This window comes from Chiloscyllium plagiosum, unplaced genomic scaffold (assembly GCF_037043375.1).
Source record: "Chiloscyllium plagiosum isolate Xiang-an unplaced genomic scaffold, Cpla_swu_hap1 HiC_scaffold_11, whole genome shotgun sequence".
NCBI lineage: Eukaryota > Metazoa > Chordata > Chondrichthyes > Orectolobiformes > Hemiscylliidae > Chiloscyllium > Chiloscyllium plagiosum.
Window position 1 is genome coordinate 4,101,215 of NW_028270149.1, and position 21,887 is coordinate 4,123,101.

Genomic DNA, 21,887 nt, shown 5'->3' on the forward strand with positions numbered 1-21,887 from the left:
CCATTCAACCCATCAAGTGTGCTCTGCCATTGAATGAGATCAGGGCTGATCTGATCACCCTCAATTCCACTTTCCTGCCTTTTCCCCATAACCTTGGATGCCCTTCCTGATGAAAAATCATTCTCTTTGGATGGATAGACTTATGTTACTTGAGAGAATTTTGTATCTCGAAGAAACTTGCTAAAAGTTTTGATTCGGAGATGCCGATGTTGGACTGGGGTGTACAAAGTTAAAAATCACACAACACCAGGTTATAGTCCAACAGGTTTAATTGGAAGCACACTAGCTTTCGGAGCGACGCTCCTTCATCAGGTGATTGTCAATCACCTGATGAAGGAGCGTCGCTCCGAAAGCTAGTGTGGCTCCAATTAAACCTGTTGGACTATAACCTGGTGTTGTGTGATTTTTAACTTTGCTAAAAGTTTGCTCATTTTGGACAACATTTTGTTATCCATTCCAACGTGACTATCCAAAGTGGATTAAGATGACCCATCTGTGCCAACCCTGTGGACACAGGTATGCACTGGCAAACTAGTCCCCCTTAAAGATAAATAGAGGAAGTGACAGAGTTGCCTGTTGCACTGAAGGATCAGACATAGTTGGTGTTGAAATGGTGACCCCTTGTTGTAGATTTGTCCCTGGCAGGGAGCATCCTCTCCTTACCCACTCTGTCAAGTGCTCTCAGGATTTTATATGTTTCAATCAAGTTGACCCCTGAGCGAAGCCTTAAATGTTCATTAAACCAGTCATTTCAATGGAACCCGTCCAATTTTCCAGCACAATGTCAGAGAAAATTGGGTAAACTTAAGTTTAGACATTTATCAACAGTGAAGGTGCATATAACGAGAAGCTGTTTCTGTTGTCACTGTCTCTCAAGTGCTGGATAGTGAAAACTGCCCCTCAGTCTGCATTGTGTGTACTGCAATCCTATTTTCTAATTCTAGGGAGGTGATGGCCAGGTGGTATTATTGCTGGACTGTTAATCCAGAGAGCCAGGTAATGCTCCCATGGCCTGGCTTTAAATCCTGCCATGGCAGATGGTGGAATTTGAATTCAATAAAAGTCTGGAATTAAGAATCTAATAATGACCATGAATCAATTGTCACCACTCTCTGGCTGAAGAAATTCCTCCTCATCTCAGTTTTAAAGAGTCGTCCCTTCACCCTGAGGCAGTGCCCTTGGGTCCTAGTCGCTCCTACTGATGGAAACATCTTCTCTATCCAGGCTTCTCAGTATTCGATAAGTTTCAATCAGACCCCCCTCATCCTCTGCATTAGGCTGTTTTCCTGGGGTTTCACACATGAGATACAATTCGCACCAACCTCTGCAAACAGTCAAAGTTTATTAAAGCCTGTATAAGCTAGGTGGTTCCCTTTGACCCTCCTCACAGGTGCGTGAAGTCGAGTGAAAGGAGGCTCCGAACAAAGAAAACACATTATGGGCGGTATGGTGGCTCAGTGGTTAGCACTGCAGCCTCACAGCACCAGAGACCCAGGTTCGATTCCAGCCTCGGGTGACTGTCTGTGTGGAGTTTACACATACTCCCTGTGTCTGTGTGGGTTTCCTCCAAAGATGTGCAGGTCAGGTGAATTGGCAATGCTAAATTGCCCAGAGTGTTAGGTGCATCAGTCAGAGGGAAATGGGTCTGGGTGGGTTACTCTTCGGAGGGTCGGTGTGGACTGGTTGGGTCTGTTTCCACACTGTAGGGAATCTAATCTAAATCCCCTTATACAGGTCAGTTGGTAATGCTCACAGATAGGAGAAAGTGAGGTCTGCAGATGCTGGAGATCAGAGCTGGAAATGTGTTGCTGGAAAAGCGCAGCAGGTCAGGCAGCATCCAGGGAACAGGAGAATCGACGTTTCGGGCATAAGCCCTTCTTCAGAAATGCTCACAGATACTCTGGCCACTGACCCCATAACCACGTTACCCAAGGTACAATGGTAGGATGAGATCATCCTTGGAGATAATGTAAATGTAAATGCCCTAATCCTGGGGAATTGTTATGCATATGATTTCCTGACTCAGTGATTCCCCAAGACAATGCAGGTGTGATATACCTAGATTCGAGGGATGGCTATGAAAGCATTTCTGAATGGAAGAGATTGAATTATAGTTTAATTTGATAATAGCAGGGGTGCAGTAGTAAATGATTGTCTAAATAGAATGGGGGTCATTCGCATTCCTGCCTGACTGTCATCCCTACCCACTTCCAGAATGTGCACTCAGTGCAGTTTAACTCTTTAATATTACATTAATGTCCAGAGAGATATTCCCATTTAATCTTTTAACATTTGACCTGAACTCCATCGAGTACATACCCAGAATCCACAACCACTCCTCATATGACAAGCCCTTCATCTCCGGGATCACCTTGTAAACCTCCTATGGACCCCTTCCAACGTCAGCACATCCTACCTTAGATACAAAGACCAATATTACTCATAATATTTCAAATGCGGTCTGATCACTGCTTTATACAGCCTCAGCAGGACATCTCTGCTTTTATATTCTAACCCTCTCAAAATGAATGATGACACTGCATTTGCCTTCCTAACTGCCAACTGAATCTGCATGTTACCCTTAAGAGAATCCTGAACTAGGACTCCCAAGTCCCTTTGAGCTTCAGATTTCCGAAGCCTTTTCCCATTTAGAAAATAATCTATACCTCTATTCTTCCTACAATCTGCCACTCCTTTGCCCACTCTCCCAGCTTGTCCAAGTCCTTCTGTAGCCTTCCTGCTTCCTCAACACTGCCCATCCCTCCATATATCTTTGTGTCATCTGCAAACATAGCAACAATGTCCTCAGTTTCTTCATTCAGATCGTTAATGTATAACGTGAATAGTTGTGGATCCAACATGGACCCCTGTAGAACTCTAGTAGCCATCCTGAAAAAGACCCCTTTATCCCTCTGTTTGTTGGCCAATCCCCTGTCACATCAGTCATGTGCCCATAATACTATGGGCTCTTAAACAAAAATAGGAATTGCTGGAAAAGCTCAGCAGGTCTGGCAGCATCTGTGCAGAGAAATCAGAGTCAATGTTTCAGGTCTGGTGGCAATTTCCTCAGAACCCGACCTGGATTTGAAACGTTAACTCTGATTTCTCTCCACAGATGCTGCCAGACCTGCTGAGCTTTTCCAGCAATTTCTGTTTTTGTTTCTGATTTACAGCATCTGCTGTTCTTTCGGTTTTTACTATGGATTCTTATCTTATTTAGCAGCTTCTGTGTGTCACTTTGTTAAAGGCCATCTGGAAATCTAAATAGATCACGTGCACTGGCTCACCTTTGTCTAACTTGTTCATTACCACCTCAAAGAATTCTAACAGATTTGTCGGGCATGGCCTCCCCTTGATGCCTTTCCCCATTCCTGAAGAAGGGCTTATGCCCGAAACGTCGATTCTCCTGTTCCCTGGATGCTGCCTGACCTGCTGCGCTTTTCCAGCAACACATTTCCAGCTCCCCTTGATGAAGCCGTGCTGACTCAGCTCTATTTTACCATGCACTTCCAAGTACTCTGCACTGTCATCCTGAATAATGGATTCTAAAATCTTACCAATGGCTGAGGTCAGGCTAACCAACCAATAGTTTTCTGTCTTCTGCCTCCATCCCTTCTTAAACCTGGGTGTTAGATGAGCTAATTTTCAGTCCCCTGGGATCTTCCTGACTCCAGTAATTCCTGAAAGATCACCACCAATGCCTCTACAATCTCCTCAGTTATCTCCTTCAGAATTCGGGGATATAGTCTATCTGTATATGAATAGGGAGAGTTTGGAAGGATATGGGTTGGGTGCTGGCAGGTGGGACTAGATTGGGTTGGGATATCTGGTCGACATGGACATGCTGGACCGAAGGGTCTATTTCTGTGCTGTACATCTATATGACTCTATGGTCCGGACAATTCTTCCACCTTCAGCCCTTTCAGATTCTCCAGTTGAAGGCCAGTTCCTGTGCTGTATTGTATTGTATTATCTTTGCTCAGTAGGTACCATTTGTAAGAGTTCTCTGTGCCGAGAAACCTGGAACCAACTTTTCATTTGCAAAGGCTGATCTGATCAACCACTTAACAAATCTGCTCATGCCTGATCTTTCTAGAATCTTCTGATCCAAGGTATCCCACAAAGCCTCCATTTCTATCATTTCATTTACAACACAACCATTGCCTTTTAGATTACAGAATTCATCTGATTCACATTACAGTGTGACACGCCACCCTTAAAATGTGGAATTATAACTGAGCATGGCTTAATACTTGAGCCAGTCCTTGACATTAAGTGGGCTTACTCTGGGACCAAAGCCAAGCATTCCTAACCATGAACAATTCCTCAACAACACAGGATTTTGGGGCAGGAGGGGGTTATTGAGCTATCTACTAAGGTTTGACCCTCACTGCCTCATTCAGGAGCTGGAAGCTATGAGCTGGACAATGAAGGAGTGTAACAAGTGAAGCAAAGTAGGTGTGGGGGAAATGGGCCAATGAGAAAGATGAATGAACTGAAAAATGGAGGAACAAACAAGAGGAACAGTGCACCGCATTCCTTCACTATTGCTGGGTGAAAATCCCAGAATTCCCTTCCTATTGTGGAGACCCTACAACCAAAGGACTGCAGTGGTTCAAGACGGCACCTCACCACCACCTTCTTAAAGGTCATTAGGGATGGATAACAATTACTGGGCCAGCCAGTGACACCCACATCCCATGGATGGATATAACTAAAAGAGATCAGTCAAGGGCACCCATCAGCAATGTCAGCACCACAACAGTCTTGTTGGAGTGCATGGACAGAGAATCAGGTACAAGGCGGTATAAATATTATTAGAGACAGGTGACCAGAAGTTTGTCCAAAGAGGAATGTTTTAAGGAGCATTCTAGAAAAAGGAAGAGTTGGACAGGGAATTACTGATCCTAGGTCCTATGGAGCTGGGATTGCAGCCACCAATGGTGGAGAACCTAAAATTGGGGACCTGCAAGAGACCACAGAAATGGAGGACAATAGGACATCCAAGGGGTGGTAGAGCTAGTGGGGATCACAGAGATCAGCAGAGGTGAGACCAGAGATGTATGAACACTGGGGTGGAATTTCAAAACCAAGAATTCTGTCAGATGGTCTCTTAGTCTTTTTTTTTCCAGAAAAAAACAAGTTTCATTCTTCTCAATCTTCAGTCTGGTGAGTCCATGTGTTCTTCAGTCTATTCCTTCTTCATTATGACCCACCTATAGCAGTCAGATAGGCATCCTGTAGAAATTTAGTATCTCCTCCTGCTCTTTCACGTCACACGATAAAAGATCATTTGTGCAATCACAGCAAAGTTCTCACCAGTCTCCTGGCCAATGTTTGTCCTTGAAACAGATGGTCTGTTCAGATATCATGCTGTTGTTTGTGTCATCTGTTTGTGTGCAAACTGTTATGTTTTCTCATTCCACCAGTCTCTTCACTGCAACAAATCAATAGTTGGGTGCAAAATGCATTGGAATACTCTGTGCTCATGAAATGCTGTATAAATGCGATGGCAGAATTCCCTCAGGGCTGATTTCCAGCAGAATGGGGCACCCTCTTGCATTGGCTTTCCACTGCTTTGGAATTGCCTCCTTGCTGGCCCTCTGACAGTGCAGTGTTCCTTCAGTAGGTCAGCACTCTCTCCGGGCTGCATCTCCAATGTTGTGGCACGCTCACTCCTGGCGATGGCACTCCCTCTGGAGGTGCAGCAAGCCCTCTGGACTGGGCCATAACTGGTCCAGTGCTCCTCTGAGGTGGCCTTCAGGGGACAGCATTCTCCCTGTGTCAGTGTGAGCAAACAGCTTGACTCTGCCCCTGGAGATCACAGAAACAGGGGCAAACTCAAGATGACAGTGCCTTTGGTGTAACAGTACCAGAGCCCGAATGATTGTCTACATCCATTGCTCCCTGGGTCTGCAGGACAGACCCCCCCGGATAGTTTCTAATCCACCTCTCCACCTGCTCACTAAGAAGGGCCATTTCTGAGCACTTGCGGATAAGATGGGGCTATCCATAACATCATGGGACTTGACACTGTTTCACTGTTTATGATGGAGCTTTCCTTCTTTATTGTCAGTTGTTTGGGAGGTTGTGATTTTTAATGAACAATGCACCCACAAGAAATTTTCGAATGGATAATAAAATTTGGAATAAATTGATTGCCAGCCAGTCCTTCTCTCCAGGTCTGAAGAAATGTCACAGACCTGAAAGATCAATTTAATTTCTATTTTCACAGAGCCCCCCAGATTTTCTCTAGCACTTTCTGTTTTCATGATAGATCTCCAGCATCTGCAGAACTTTGTTTTGGAATTTCTTCATGTGTTGCAGCCTTTAATGGATTATGAAGTGGGATTTTTTTCTTGTCCTGATTAGCACTACTGCCTCACAGCAACAGGGACCTGGATTCAATTCCAGCCTCAGGCAACTATCTGTGTGGAATTTGCACATTCCCCCCGTGTCTGCGTGGGTTTCTTCTGGGAGCTCTGGTTTATACCCACAGTCCAAAGATGTACGGGTTAGGCGAATTGGCTATTTTAAATTGCCCATAGTGCTCAGGGATGTGTTAGTTAGGGGTATATGTAGGGGAATGGGTTTGGGTAGGATACTCTTCAGAGAGTCATGTGGACTTGTTGAGCTAAAGAGCCTGTTTCTCCATGACGATGATGACATCACCAGGGTGGCATGGTGCCTCACAGCACCAGGTTCGATTCCAGCCTTGGGCAACTGTCTGTGTGCAGCTTGCACATTTTCCCCGTGTCTGTGTGGGTTTCCTCTGGGTACTCCGATATCCTCCCACAATCCAAGGATGTACAGGTCAGGTGAATTAGCCATGTTAAATTTGCCAAGTCGGGATAAATATAGGGTAGGGGATTGGATCTGGGTGGGTTACTGTTCAGAGGGTCGGTGTGGACTTGTTGGGCTGAAGGGCCTGTTTCCATACTGTAGGGAATCTAATCTAATCATATCCTCAACTCTCAAGAACGAGCCTCCACTCAATGTTAATTCTTTGAAAGTAAGTTTAAAAATGTGATTATTGTGGTCTCTCCGAATGGTTGCCAGAAATGAAAATGCCTGGCAGTGGTTTTTGCACAGACTAACTCATGATGACACATGCTTCCAGAAAGGGTTTATAAAGCTGCATTGTAATCTCTTGATGGAGACCAAATCACATTAATGCTCCATTATCTGTGTCTTTATTCAAACCCCAGCTATTCACAATATAGTAATGGTTTAGATGTGGAAACTATATGTTATATGTCTAAGTTTGCAGAAAGCTGGGTGGGACAGTGAGCTGTGAGGAGGATGTAGCGATGCCTCAGTGTGATTTGGACAGGCTGGGTGAGTGGGTAAATATTTGGCAGATGCAGTATAATGTGGATAAATGTGGAGTCAACTACTTTGGTAACAAAACAGGAAGGTAAATTGTTATCAGAATGGCAACAGATTAGGAAAGGGGAAAGCATAACAAGACCTAGGTGCCCTTGTACACCAGTCACTAAAGGTAAGCAGGTAGGTGCAGCATGCAGTGAAGAAGGCAAATGATATGCTGGACTGTATAGTGGGAGGGTTCGAGTACAGGGGCAGGGATGTCTTACTGCAGCTGTACAGGGCTTTGGTGAGACCACACCTGCAGAATTATGTGAAGTTTTGTGCAAAATATCCTGGCCATTGAGGGAGTGCAAAGGTTTACCAGATGAATTCCTGGAATAGTGCAACTGAGACGTGGGGAAAACCTGGATTATTTACAATATGTATACTCAAGTTTAGACGAGTGAGAGAGGTCCTCATTACATCTATGAAATTCTAACAGGACGAGACAGGGCTGATGCAGGAGGGAGGCTCCCAATGACAGTGGAGTCAAGAACCAGGTATTACAGTCTAAGGATACAGGTAAGACCATTTAGAACTGAGACGAAGTGAAATCTCTTCATCCAGAAAGTGGTGAGACTGTCAAGAAAGATGTCAAAGTCGTTCTTAGGACTAAAGGGATCAAATGATATGGGAGAAAGCAGGAAGAGGGGACTGATTTGGATGATCATACTGAATGGCAGAACACACTGAAAGGGCTGAATCGACTACTCCTGCTCCTGTTTTCTATGTTTCCAAAATTACCTAGAGCTCCTCTCTTTGTATGACCAGCATATATACTCTAGTAATAGTCAATCTCATGTAAAAGTTGACCCCCTATTTTTGGCCAAAATTCTGGAGTTTTCTATGTATCTCATGTAAAAGTCAACACTAGTTCTTCATAGGTCAACATCTATGAGTCAGTGTGCTGGTCGTTGCACTCCGGACCAGGTTTCCAATCTGTCTGTCATCCTGCTCTGTTCTGGGTCTTCCAGTCCAGCTGTTGTGCTTTGCTCCGGGTTTTCAGAATTACCATAATTCATTGTGCTTTTTTTCTTTATTCATTTAGAGATTAATTGGGCTTCTGCTAATGATGATATTAAATTTGAAGGGCATGAAGTTTAGCCACTCAAATCAAGGTATCCATGTAATAGTCGGCCCATAAATTTAACCTCAAAAAGTAGTCAAAAGCATTTGACTATTACTCGAGTGTATATGGTATTAAAGTATTGAAAGCTTCATTTTCTGTGCATTTAATAAAATTACCTTCAGTTCCAATTTCTCTGTATCTATCGGAATTACTTGGAGGACCACTTTCTCTATATTTCTAAGTTACTTTGAGGTTGATTATCTAAAAACTATTAAAATCACCTAGCACTTTACTATCCGCGTACTATTTAAAATTATGTGCAGCTCTACTCTTTGTATATCTATTAAAATATCGAGAGCTTTAGCATCTGTGTATGTATTAAAATCCCCGAGAGATGCACTGTCTATGTATTCATTGGTATTACTTAAAGGAGCACTATCTCCATATCTATTGAAGCTATCTAGAGGTTCATTATCTGAATAACTATTAATATTACCTAGAGCTCTACTATCTATGTATCCATTAAAAATTTCAAGAGCTCCATTATCTATATATCTGATAAAGTTCCCCAGAGTTTCATTCTCTGCATATCTATTAAGGTTACTTACAGCTCTACTATCCATATATATTTTAAAATTACCTGAAGTTCCATTATTTGTATATCCATTAAAGTTACCTCAAGCTTTACTTTCTGTTAATCTATTAAAATTGCCTGGAGTTCCATTATCTCTGTATCAATTAGAATTAGCTCAAACTTCACTAACTGTGTATCCATTAGAATAACCTGGAGCCGCATTATCCATGCATCTACTAAAATTAACTGCAGCTTCATTATCTATGTATCTATGAAATCTGCAGAGTTCGATCTGTGTATTGATTAAAATTATACAGAAACAGCATGCCTTGTGATTTTGTAAGATTCACATAAATTGTAATCATGAAATTGATCACATGACTGATATCAGTAAGACAGAATGTGTTAGTGTTAAAAAGTGTGATACTGGAAAAGCACAGCAGATCAGGCAGCATCCAAAGAGCAGGAGAGTCGACGTTTTGCGCATAAGCCCTTCATCAGGAATGCCCAAACCATCAACTCTACTGTTCCTCGGATGCTGCCTGACCTGCTGTGCTTTTCCAGTGCCACACTCTCGACTCTGACTCTCCAGCATCTGCAGTCCTCACTTTCTCTCAGAATGTATTAGTGAAGAGTCTGGTGTCAGACACTAGACTCCTGAGCTGTATTTGGTACATATCTAATTAAGGAGTGCTACAGTATATAAAGTATTGAAAGGTCTTACTTACTGGTAAGGAACAAGCAGTTTCAGGGCTTGTGTATGTGCAGATACCTATATCCTGTGATACTCCAAACTGGGATCTCACTGTGCAGATCACAGTACTAGCTCAAAGCTAAAGGTGAAGCAGACACCACTACCAACCCAGTGCCTGCAAGCTCAACCCTTGGCAAAGCAGGTTCTGAAGAACAGTCAAGCTGTTCTTGAAAAGTTAACTCTCGATCTCTCTTTCTGCAGATGCTGCCAGACTGACTGAGATTCTCCAACATTGTCCTTTTTGGACTTTCAGCATCCTCAGTATTTTGTTTTACTTACCAAAGAGAGATGTAGAAAAACCAGTTCCCAACACAAGTTAGTGTAAACAGCTTTCATTATGCCCCACTGGGTACAGACTCTAATTCCAAGTCCTCTATTTGGACACTAGAAGTATTAATCAATTGTTACTTGATCAGATCTGTCTTCAGATTAAGAATCTTATTCTTCCAAATCCAGACAGAGACAGGGCAGTTGGGAAGCCATCAGGAAAAGTGGGAACCATTCCTGAAACTCACAGCCAGTCAACTCAGGAAAGGTGAAGGCGACTAATTCAGTTTCATCTTCAAAGAACAGACCGTCTGGAATCAGCCACAACCTCACCTGGAAATTCTGAGGCTTCCATCTTTCTTTCATCCAAAGACCACTGAGAGAGAATGGATCCAGGCCTGCAGCCCAGGGATCTCAAAGCATTATTGAACACCAGGATTTGTTTCTTGTTATTCTGTTCACAATTTAATTTCATACTTCATTCTCTGGAATACATTTCTACTTGTGCATATGTGCTTTTTATATTCATTCACAGGATGAGAATGTCACTGGCCAGGCCGATATTTATTCCTATCCCTAATTGCCCAGAGGGCAGCTAAGAGTCAAATCACATTGCTCTGGATTCACATGTAGGCCAGACCAGGTGAGGATGACAGATTCCTTTCTCCGAAGGACATTAGTGACATAGGTGGGTGTCTCCCTGACATTCAACAACTGATTCACGGTCATCATTAGACTTTCAATTCCAGACTTTTATTGGGTTGAAATTCCATCATCTGTCACAGTAAGATTTGAACCCAGAACATTAGCTGGGTCTTTGGACTAACAGTTCAGCATATATTTATGACAGAAACAGATAGGTCTTGATTAGGAAGGGGATGAAGGGTCATGGGGAGATGGCAGGAGAATGGGGTTGAGGAACATATCAGCTATGATCGAATAGGGAGCAGATTTGATGGGCTGAATGGCCTACTTCTTCTCCTACATCTTATGGTCTTACGTTGAAATTTGTTCGTTATTCATTTGTCTAATCTGAAAGCTCATTTACATTCATATTTTATAAATGTCCAATGCAAGGAGGAATGATATTAACGTGCGGAGATGGACGGGGGGGGGGGGGGGGGGGGGTAGCTCAAAGGAGATGTAAGGGGCAGGTTTTTATTTTACACAGAGAGTGGTAGGAGTCTGGAACATGCTGCTGGGGTGGTGATAAGGGCATTTGAGGGGCTTTTAGATAAGCTCATGAATATGCAAGGAATGGAGGGATATGGACCAATGGCAGGCAGAAGGTATTAGTTTAATTTGGCATCATGTTCAGCAGAACATCGTCTGATTAGATTAGATTAGATTACTTACAGTGAGGAAACAGGCCCTTCGGCCCAACAAGTCCACACCGACCCGCCGAAGCGTAACCCACCCCGACCCATTCTCCTACATTTACCCCCTCACCTAACTGAAGGACCTGTCCCTGTGTTGCACTGTTCAATGTTCTAGTTGCCTGTAATTGTGCCGAAATGGTCCTCCATATTATTTGCCAAATCTCTTCCAATTCGATGTCATCTGCCAATTTCAACGTCATCTCTCCAATTTCTGCATCCAACGTATTTAAGTACATTTAACAAGTCAATCCCTAATTCTCCATTCTGTGATTCTCTGTCATCTCCTTGACTGAATTGGGATTTTGTCTATTGTTCAGTTTAAAACTAACAGTCATTTGGGTAATTAAGAGGGAAAACTAGGTTCAAACAATAGAAATTGTTAGAAATAGGCCATTCAGTCCCTCAAGTCTATTTCATCACTTAATATGATCATAGCTGATCTCATTTCTGCCTCAACTGCCCTTTCCTGCCAACTCTCCATCACCTTTCAAACCATTACTGGCTAAAAATCTGTCAGTCTCTTTCTTGAATTTACTCAATGTCCCAGCATCCATCACACTCTGAGAGACTGAATTCTGTGATTGATAGTAGAGCATTTCAATTTCACATTTACAATTTAATCCCAACCTTTGTTCAAAGAAGAATTGAGCAAATTTGACACTTCATTTGTATTTCAACACAACCAAGCCATTCTATTATTTTTTAACTAAGCCTTCTTTTAATAAATCCCAAACACATAAAAGCAGTGACATTTATTCAGATTTGGCTCCATTTCAGTCCGAACATTATTGTTCTGCATCAAAGATTACAATCAAAACAATGAATGTCAATCACCTAGTTCACAAGAGCTCAACATTAGTTAACAGCATTGTCACTCAGAAAAGAATGTAAATTCAAAATGTTGCTGACACAGAAAAGAGGAATTTTGATTGAGTTGAGACATGGTTGTAACACTATGTCTTGTGAGCACTGAACATTGAGGTATTTATGGGTGGGAGCATTTTGTATCCAAGTGAAATATCTTTGGCTCTTAAAGCATTTCCTAAAAATACAATACCCTAACAGATTCAATCCAGAGGATTAGCTTCAGTGAAATAAGAGATCAAGTTCACGATAAACAATGAAAGACTGAAGAAAGTCATAGTAGCTGGAGTTTGCCTGCTGTGAGGATGTCAATAATGTATGCGTTGCAAGGATTCTAAATTGGTTATCATAAAGTCAACGTTGCAATGACAGAAGACTTGTATACCCTTGCAAGATTGGAGAGTTGCATTGAAAGAACTGGACACTCTTAATTTGTCTCCAAAAATTGACTTGCTAAAACAATATTGGCAAGTCCTGTTGATGGATAGAGCCAAAGAAATATCAGTTTCTGTAACATTGGATGGTCCTTATCAATAAAAAGTCATGCAGTTTGAAAAAACGTAATTATCAAATGATTAATGTCTCTTCTCATGACCACTTACTGAACTCACTTAACTCCTGAAATGCAATAAACTTTACCACTTCAGAATAAGATGAATAATGGAATCACTACTTGCTGGTTAACTTCTGCTAGGACCTCTTTACTAATTAGAAGTGAGGTCATTACAGGTTGTTTAAACAGAGTTTCATTGTTTTCAATTTCAGCATTTTCTATGCAGTCCAATCAGCAATTATTCACCAAACAATCAACTCACTACTTTCCTGCAATGTCACTGGTGATTTTTCTTTTTCAAACCTGGCATATCTATTCTTCACCCAACTCTGTATCTCCTGCAAGTTTGTCTCTGTGTGCTCCTCTCTGATTAATCACTTATAGCTATCCTGCAATGTCACTGTTCACTGTTTCTTTCAAGATGTCACCTAATCAGATGTACCCTAGAACTCTGTGGGAAACTAGGGAAGTAATTGCTGGGGCCCCTTGCTGAGATATTTTTATCATCAATAGCTACAGATGAGGTGCCAGAAGATTGGAGGTTGGCTAACATGGTACCTCTACTTAAGAAAAGTGGTAAGGAAAAGCCAGGGAACTATAGACCGGTGAGCCTGACGTCGGTGGCTGGCACGTTGCTGGAGGGAAGCCTGAGGGACAGGATTTATATGCATTTGGAAAGGCAATGACTGATTAGAGATGATTTCTCATGCTTAATGCATGAGAAATCATGTCTCACGAACTTGATTGAGTTTTTTTGAAGAAGTAACAAAGAGGATTAATGAGGACAGAGTGGTAGACGTGATCTATATGGACTTCAGTAAGGCATTCGACAAGGTTCCCCATGGGAGACTGATTAACTAGGTTAGATCTCATGGAATACAGGGAGAAGTAGCTATTTAGATACAGAACTGGCTCAAAGGCAGAAGACAGAGGGTGGTGGTGGAGGGTTGTTTTTCAGACTGGAGGCCTGTGACCAGTGGAGTGCCACAAGGATCGGTGCTGGGTCCACTAGTTTTCACCATTTATATAAATGATTTGGATGCGAGCATAAGAGGTATAGTTAGTAAGTTTGCAGCTGACACCAAAATTGGAGGTGTAGTGGACAGTGAAGAAGGTTATCTCAGAGTACAATGGGATCTTGATCAGATGGGCCAATGGGCTGAGGAGTGGCAGATGGAGTTTAATTCAGATAAATGTGAGGTGTTGCATTTTGGAAAAGCAAATCTTAGCAGGACTTATAATCTTAATGGTAAGGTCCTAGGGGGTGTTGCTGAACAAAGAGACCTTGGAGTGCAGGTTCATAGCTCCTTGAAAGTGGAGTTGCAGGTAGAAAGGATAGTGAAGAAGGCGTTTGGTATGCTTTCCTTTATTGATCAGAGTATTGAGTACAGGAGTTGGGAGGTCATGTTGCGGCTGTACAGGACATTGGTTAGGCCACTGTTGGAATATTGCGTGCAATTCTGGTCTCCTTCCTATTGGAAAGATGTTGTGAAACTTGAAAGGGTTCAGAAAAGATTTACAAGGATGTTGTCAGGCTTGGAGGATTTGAGCTATAGGGATAGGTTGAATAGGCTAGGGCTGTTTTCCCTGGAGCATTGTAGGCTGAGAAGTGACCTTATAGAGGTTTATAAAGTCATGAGGGGCATGGATAGGATAAATAGACAACGTCTTTTCCCTAGGGTGGGGAAGTCCAGAACTAGAGAGCATAGGTTTAGGGTGAGAGGGGAAAGCTTTAAAAGTCACCTAAGGGGCAACATTTTCACACAGAGGGTGGTACGTGTATGGAATGAGCTGCCAGAGGAAGTGGTGGAGGCTGGTACAATTGCAACGTTTAAAAGGCATCTGGATGGGTACATGAATAGGAAGGGTTTAGAGGGATATGGGCCAAGTGTTGGCAGGTGGGACTAGATTGGGTTGGGATATCTGGTTAGCATGGTCGGGTTGAACCAAATGGTCTGTTTCCGTGTTATACATCTCTATGACTCTATGTTAGTCTCAGGGGGTACCTCTGATTGTGAGTTATCCCAGGTGCCTCTTGCTGCCTGTCCCAGCATTCAGGATTCCCTGTTCCTCTCACTGCTGCTCACAGCCTGTCACAAGCCCCTCGTTTAGCCTGTTTCTCGAGCGGCTGCTGACTGCCTGTCTTCATGTCCTCCGTTCACTTGCTCCTTTGTATTAAAATAGCCTTCTATAGGGAATTGGATGAATTCTTCAAGGAAGAAAACTTTCTGGAATGTAACAGATTGGTGGGAATCTATTCATCCTTATAACTAACATTTGCTCCATTCATATTTTTCATGGGTTTTTCATTCAGTCACGTTGTGGGGGGGGGGGGGGTCACTGATTGGGCCTGTATTTATTACCCATCCCTAGTCGCTCCTTGAGGAGGTGGGGATGAGCTGCCTTCCTGAACCGCTGCAGTCCATGTGCTGTGGGTTGACCCACAATGCCCTTAGGGAGGGAATTCCAGGATTTTGATCCAGCGACACTGAAGGAATGCTTATGTAATCAAGCACATTATGAATCAGGAGTGTAGCCACTCTGAAAGGGCTGCTCAATCATTTAGACCGTATTTGTTTTGCTCTCTATGAATCAGTGAGAATGCAAAATCAACAAGAAATCTTGGATCAAAACAATCACATTCTTTCAGCTGTTTGAGGAGTTTCAGGACAGGAAGGGCAGGATCTGTGATGTCAAGAAAAACTGTCTGAAACAGGTGAAGGCACAGCAAGGAGACCAAAACATTGTTCATATTGCCCAATTCATCATGGAACCACAACATGCAAATATAGGCCACTTCCCTGAGGAGGAATGTCAGAACATCAACATTCCCAGCATTCTATGAAGACGTCTACTGCCATCATAAGAATATCACAGGCATTGCAGAGAAAATGTGTGCAGCCTCTGAAAGGCTATCAGCTCTCCCATCACACACACTGAAACCTCCATCTTAGCAATGTCTCAGCCTCAACACTGTCCCACTGCTGAAACAAGCAGCTGTTTCTGAGGTGTCAGCTCACTCACAAACCCTGAGACACAGCTTGTGAGTTAGCGGCCTAGTCTGGAGACTTGATCACAGAGATTCAGGCTGACTGTTGAACAGCAAACTGTGGGAGTGTTTGGGGGCTCCATTTTCAGTCAGTCAGCAGTCGAACAGGTTCTAATCTCTCAAACCTTTCCTGGGTATTTCTGAAGGTAACTGCACAGAACTCTCTTTAGTCTCCAACTCTGATTGGGAGTTTTGTGGAGGGTTTGAGGTGCCCATTGAAAGCTCAAAGTTCCCAGGAAGTTATCTTCATTTCTGTCCGAGAGTCCCATCATGCAGTTGTCAGGATATGTCCTCTCTCTATCGGAATGCAGCAAATCCAAGCACCAGTGTTTCCAATGATGGGTCAGATCACTTGGCCTTGCTGTTGTATCCCATTCCCCGAGTCCTTGCTCCCTAATATTTATCCTGCTTCCCCTTAAATGCTTCTATGTTTTTAATTTCAATTATTACATGAGGTAGAAAGTTCTATGTGCTTGGCACTCTTTGAATGGGAATGTTTCTGCTGAATTCCCTGGTGAATTAATTTGTGACTATTCCACATTCACGGTCCCAAGGTGGTAACAATCATCTGGAGTTCTGTAGAGTTGGCCAAGTCTTCTTGTTCTTTAATGAGTGTTTCTGTTCCATCACACCAAGGACAACAGGTTCTGCAGAGAGGTGCAAGTGCCTCCACCTCACCAATATCTGTACAAAAATACACTGTTTCTTTTGTGGCATTATAGCCTGCATTTTCATAACAAGCGTTACTTAATTTAGATGGGGAGGGAGGAATCTGTGAGGTTGTTCTGAATTAATTGGCTGCTGTGTCTCCAATAGTACAAGAGTGATACAGTTTAAAAGCACTTAATTGGAAGTAAAGTGCTTTGAGAATCCTGTGGCCATGAAAAAGGTGATAAAAGTCAAAATATTTCTTTCTTTATTGGGTTTATTCCGCCTCCATTCAGTACACTACCAGGAAACATTCCACACACTCTCACTGACCAGAATTCCCAAGCGGATTTATTATGGTGATCTTACATCGTGGATGCCTACTTGTGAGTTGAAACATCTTCCTCTCTGCATCTTTATTGTGTCACTTAACTCTGGAAATTGTAGCTGAATTTTAGAATTTCTAAACGAGCACCCTCCAAAATCTTTCCCACGGCAGAATTGGTGCCAATTGTTATTGCCTTAGCAATGTGCCCAGAAGGTACTCTGTTGGCTTTGTCTGTGATGGGTGTGAGAGTTCAAAGGGAAGTGCCCCCAGAGGCAGTGAACAGCACTAACAACTGGACTATGTGTTTGTGACATTTGCTTGCTCACATTGGAAATTGCGGTTTCAGTCTGAATGATTTGGATGTATCTGAAAACACTGGACCTCAGCATCAGTGCATCGCAAAGGAATCTGTCACACAGTTAGTGATGTATCTTTCTGTCTTACCCATAGACCCAAGCTTCCACAATAGCAGCTGACATTTCTCTCGTGATGCAGTGTGGATTCAATTCCTGCACCAGCTGAGGTTACCATGAAGGACTCTCCTTCTCAGCTTCTCTCCCATTCCAAGGTGTGGTGACCCTCAAATTAAATCACCACCAGTCATCTCTCTCTACAGTGGGACCATGGTGACATTGCTTTAGCAATTTTAACATAGCAACATAGCCCCAACTCTGTCACAAATGCATTATCAGGCAACACAGAAACAAAGAAGATAGGAGTAGGAGGAGGCCATTCGGCCCTTCAAGCCCGCTCTGTCATTCATCATGATCATGGCTGATTGTCCAACTCAATAGCCTAATTCTACTTTCTCCCCAGAACCTTTGATCCCATTCACCCCCAAGTGCTATATCTAGCCGCCTTTTGAATATATTCAATGTTTTGGCATCAACTCCTTCCTGTGGTAATGAAGTCCCCAGGCTCCCCACTCTCTGGGTGAAGAAATGTCTCCTCATCTCTGTCCTAAATGGTCCACCCTGAATCCTCAGACTGTGCCCCCTGGTTCTGGACACACCCACCATTGGGAACATCCTTCCTGCATCTGCCTGTCTCGTCCTGTTAGAATGTTATAATTCTCTGTGAGATCCCCGCTCACTCATCTGAACTCCAGTGTGAACAATCCTAACCTGGTCAATCGCTCCTCATACATCAGTCCCGCCATTCCCCGGAATCAGCCTAGGAAACTTTCACTCCACTCCCTTAGAACAAGACTGTGGCACCGGGGTAGTGTCCATACCCTGGACCAAGAGGCCTGGGTTCAAATCCTATCTGCTCCAGGGGTGTGTAGTAACATCTCTGAACAGGTTGATTAGAAAATTAGGGTAAACCTTTTAAAAGTTGACACTGAAACTGACACTAATGAGAGATTAGGACAAGGAACAAAATTATTGGTCAACATCACAGGTTTTAGTGATTATCTTAAAGAAAGATGACACTTTATTGAGTGACTGAGTGAAAAAGCAACATGAGAAAGATGAAGAGGGAGCATTGCCTGGTGTAGTTGCCAGCTCTCCCTCTCTGGCCCAATCTGTTGGACTATCTCTAACCGGTAACTCATTCATACCGGCTGCCTGCCAGTCCAACATCTCTCCTTGTTATTATCAAACAAAGGTGCTGCAAATCACAAACAAAAACAGAAATTCCTGGCAAAATTCTGCATGTCTGGCAGCATCCTGGGACAAAAAGCTGAGTTTTCATGATTTTCAGTGAAATTGAAACCTTAGCCGTTTCTCTCAGACTTTCTGAGTTCCTCCACCACTCTCTGTGTTTGTCTCTTTGTGCTAGTCTTATCCTGTCTCCTTTACTGACAAACACAACATACAAATAGCAGGGTTTTGCTCAGACTCTACCAGCCACTAGTCAGACCACAGCTGGAAAACAGTAAGCAGTATTGGATCCCTTACCGAAGGGACATTGGAGGCAGTCCAGAGAAGGTTCACTCAGCTGCTCCCAGGTACGGAGGAACTGACTTATGAGGAGACATTGAGTAGATTAGGCTTGTACTCATTGAAAGTTAGAATGAGAGGCGACCGTATTAAAACAGATAAGATTCATTATTTTCACAAGTTTGTGGGTCATGTCTCCACAGGGATCATGTTAATCTCCTCTGTATCATTCCAATTCTAGTCAGTTTGCTGAGAGGACTTGAGAGGTTGTTTCCCCTTCTGGGAGAGTCTAGCACCAGAGGGTAATATCGCTGAGTAAGGGCTCACCTGTTTAGGACAGAGATGGAGAGGAATTTCTCCTCTCAGAGGGGATTGAATCTATGGAATTCTTTACCTAAGAGGGCTGTTGAGGCTGGATCATGAAGCGTATTCAAGGCTGTGATAGACAGGTTTTTCACCACAAAGGGAACTAAGGGTTCTGGGGAAAAGGCAGCCAATTGGAATTGAGGATGATCAGATCAGCCATGATCACTTTGAACAGACTCGATGGGCTGAATGGCCTCAATCAGCTATATTGTTTTATGGCTTTTAAGCTGTTTTCTTTCGGTTTTCTTAAGACTCTTTGCTGATGGTACGAGATTACGGATACCCTGGTTCTGTCATTCATTCGCTGGCTGAGGATTCACCGCGGCAGCACCTCTGCAGGTGTGTTTTTCACTTTGCTTTAAAATGGAGCTTTGTAACTGGAGCTATTTATAGGAAGATGGGGAGTGGGAACAGTTACCAGGAGAGTTCCTGCTCCTTCTCCTCACAAGGAGACTGAGAGTTTGGTGCTTTCGCTTTACAAATCTGTTACAGTTGAAACTTTCAATCTGCGCCTTCAGCTTCCTATCACTGTACTGTGCCTTCAATCTATTTTAGAATATTTACTCAACATTTACTCAAAAGGATCAGAAATGTTTGTAAGCCCTGGGTAAGGACTTACTCCTGTTGCCACAGAAACACATTGCTCAGATTCCCACAGTACCAGCTGGATAAAACCAACCTGCTCTGATTACTGCTTGTTATCTGCGGCTGTGAATCCACTGCCTTTCCTTAAAATCTTCCAAGTGATCTGCATGTTTTCTACCTGCATTCATATCAAGATTAAATTGTTATTAATTTTCAAATTGATTTTTGCTGATCTTTACCCTGACAGCTGAGGTCTGGCACCAGGAGAACGTGACTGACCAGTTAGTGTTTCTATTTCAAATAGATCCACTGAAGTCCATGCTCCTCTTTAGAGATGTGATCGTCCATCTCCCTGGCAAGTGGGACATGAATTCAGCCTGTCAGGGTACTACCAATGCATTAAAGCTATCAGAATGAGTTTCATTAACTCATGTGTTAGAACTGGAACATCCTGTTTCCAGTCTCCTTGGGTTAAAGCAGTATCTTTTCCCTGTTTATAATCCATGATCCAAAACAGATAAGCGGCCTCATATGGGTCTCTTTATTTAGTTCTGGAATGCCCTAACATCCTAACATTCAATTTGTCTTGGATATTGTTCAGTGCCATAGACTGTGAACTTGTGGGGAATCCTGAACAATAAAACCTGCTTGTCTCTCAGGCTAGATAATTGTAAGCTTTGAGCCCGATCTGGTTTTCTCATTCTTGATATTGGCCCTGTACAAACCAACAAACATGACTGATAATACATAAGGGAATTAGACATACATCACAGAAGATCAGTTAGCTCAGTTGGCCGGATGGCAGGTTTGCAATGCAGAGTAAGGCCAAGGTGACCATGAAGGACTCTCCTTCTCAATCCCTCCCCTTTCTTGAGGCATGGTGACTCTCAGGTTAAACCACTACCAGATGCCTCTCTCTATCTCTCTCTCTTTAATAAGACAGCAGGACTTTGGAAGTTCTGACTTTAATGCACTTCAAAACTAAAAACTGACAGGCAAAAGTGAACTTGAACAATTAGATTAACAGGACTAGATTACATTACATTATAGTGTGGAAACAGGCCCTTAGGCCCAACAAGCCCACACCGACCCGCCGAAGCGCAACCCACCCATACCACTACATTTACCCCTTACCGCACACTACGGGCAATTTAGCATGGCCAATTCACCTGACCTGCACATCTTTGGACTGTGGGAGGAAACTGGAGCACCCGGAGGAAACCCACACAGACACTGGGAGAATGTGCAAACTCCAAAGAAAGTATCAATGACCACAGCAATTAAGAAATGGAACAATCTATTCAGCCCCTCTAGCCGGTTCCACCGTTCAATAACATCACGGTTGATCCGAACACAATCTTAACTCTATATTCCCATTTATAACTGATAACCTTTATCTCTATATTCCCATCTATCATTGATAACCTTTAACTCCCATGTCTGTCTACCTCTGCCTGAAAACGTTTGGATGATTTTGTCGCAACTGCTCCTTGGGAAGCAGGTTCCAAGAACCATGACCCTCTGAGAGAAAGATGTCCTCCACATCCCTCTGTTAAAAGGCTTTCTTAAAGTGCCTCCCCTAACTGGAGCAGCTTAAAGAGCTGACACAGGCATGGTCGGCAGAATTACCACCTGCCCTGAATTATTTCAGGAGCTATTTGCCATTAGAATGCAGAGAGATTGATTTCTTCTATTTCCTGTACCTGATAAAAACATAAACTCATCACTGTCCTAGTTGCACATCAGACAGAGAGATGGCCCTGTGGGTCACCATTCCTCAGGCAAGGGGAAAGATTGAGAAAAAACGTCCTCTGTGGTGTGAGGTTAGTGTAGGAATTGAACCCATGCTGTTGACATTACCCTGCATTTCAAAGCAGCTGTCCAGCCTATAAACTAAAGAACCCCCTTGCACCTGCTAAAGTTGCATACACATGCCAAAGGATCAAACCCTCATGATCGTCAATAAATTTGCCAAATTCATTTCAATGCTACATCTGAAAATGTGTTTACATTTTTAATATAGCATTCTTTGACCTTCAGTTCCCCCTCAGCCTTCCTCCATGTTAGGGTGGCACAGTGGTCCAGTGGTTAGCATTACAGCCTTACAGTACCAGGGATCCAGGTTCAACTCCACCCTCGGGTGACTGTGGGCAGTTTGCACATTCTCCCTGTGTCTGCGTGGGTTTCCTCCAGTTTCCAC

General features: G+C 43.1%; 1 protein-coding gene and 1 non-coding gene across 4 annotated transcripts in view; both read right to left on the bottom strand.

Moving 5' to 3' along the window:
- fgf13a (fibroblast growth factor 13a) overlaps window positions 1–21,887 on the bottom strand; it is an 893,628-nt gene that overhangs the window by 200,111 nt on the left and 671,630 nt on the right. The window lies entirely within an intron of this gene.
- Window positions 18,895–19,001, bottom strand: LOC122557575 (U6 spliceosomal RNA). The gene has a single exon (XR_015758724.1). It is a non-coding gene; the product is annotated as a U6 spliceosomal RNA (small nuclear RNA).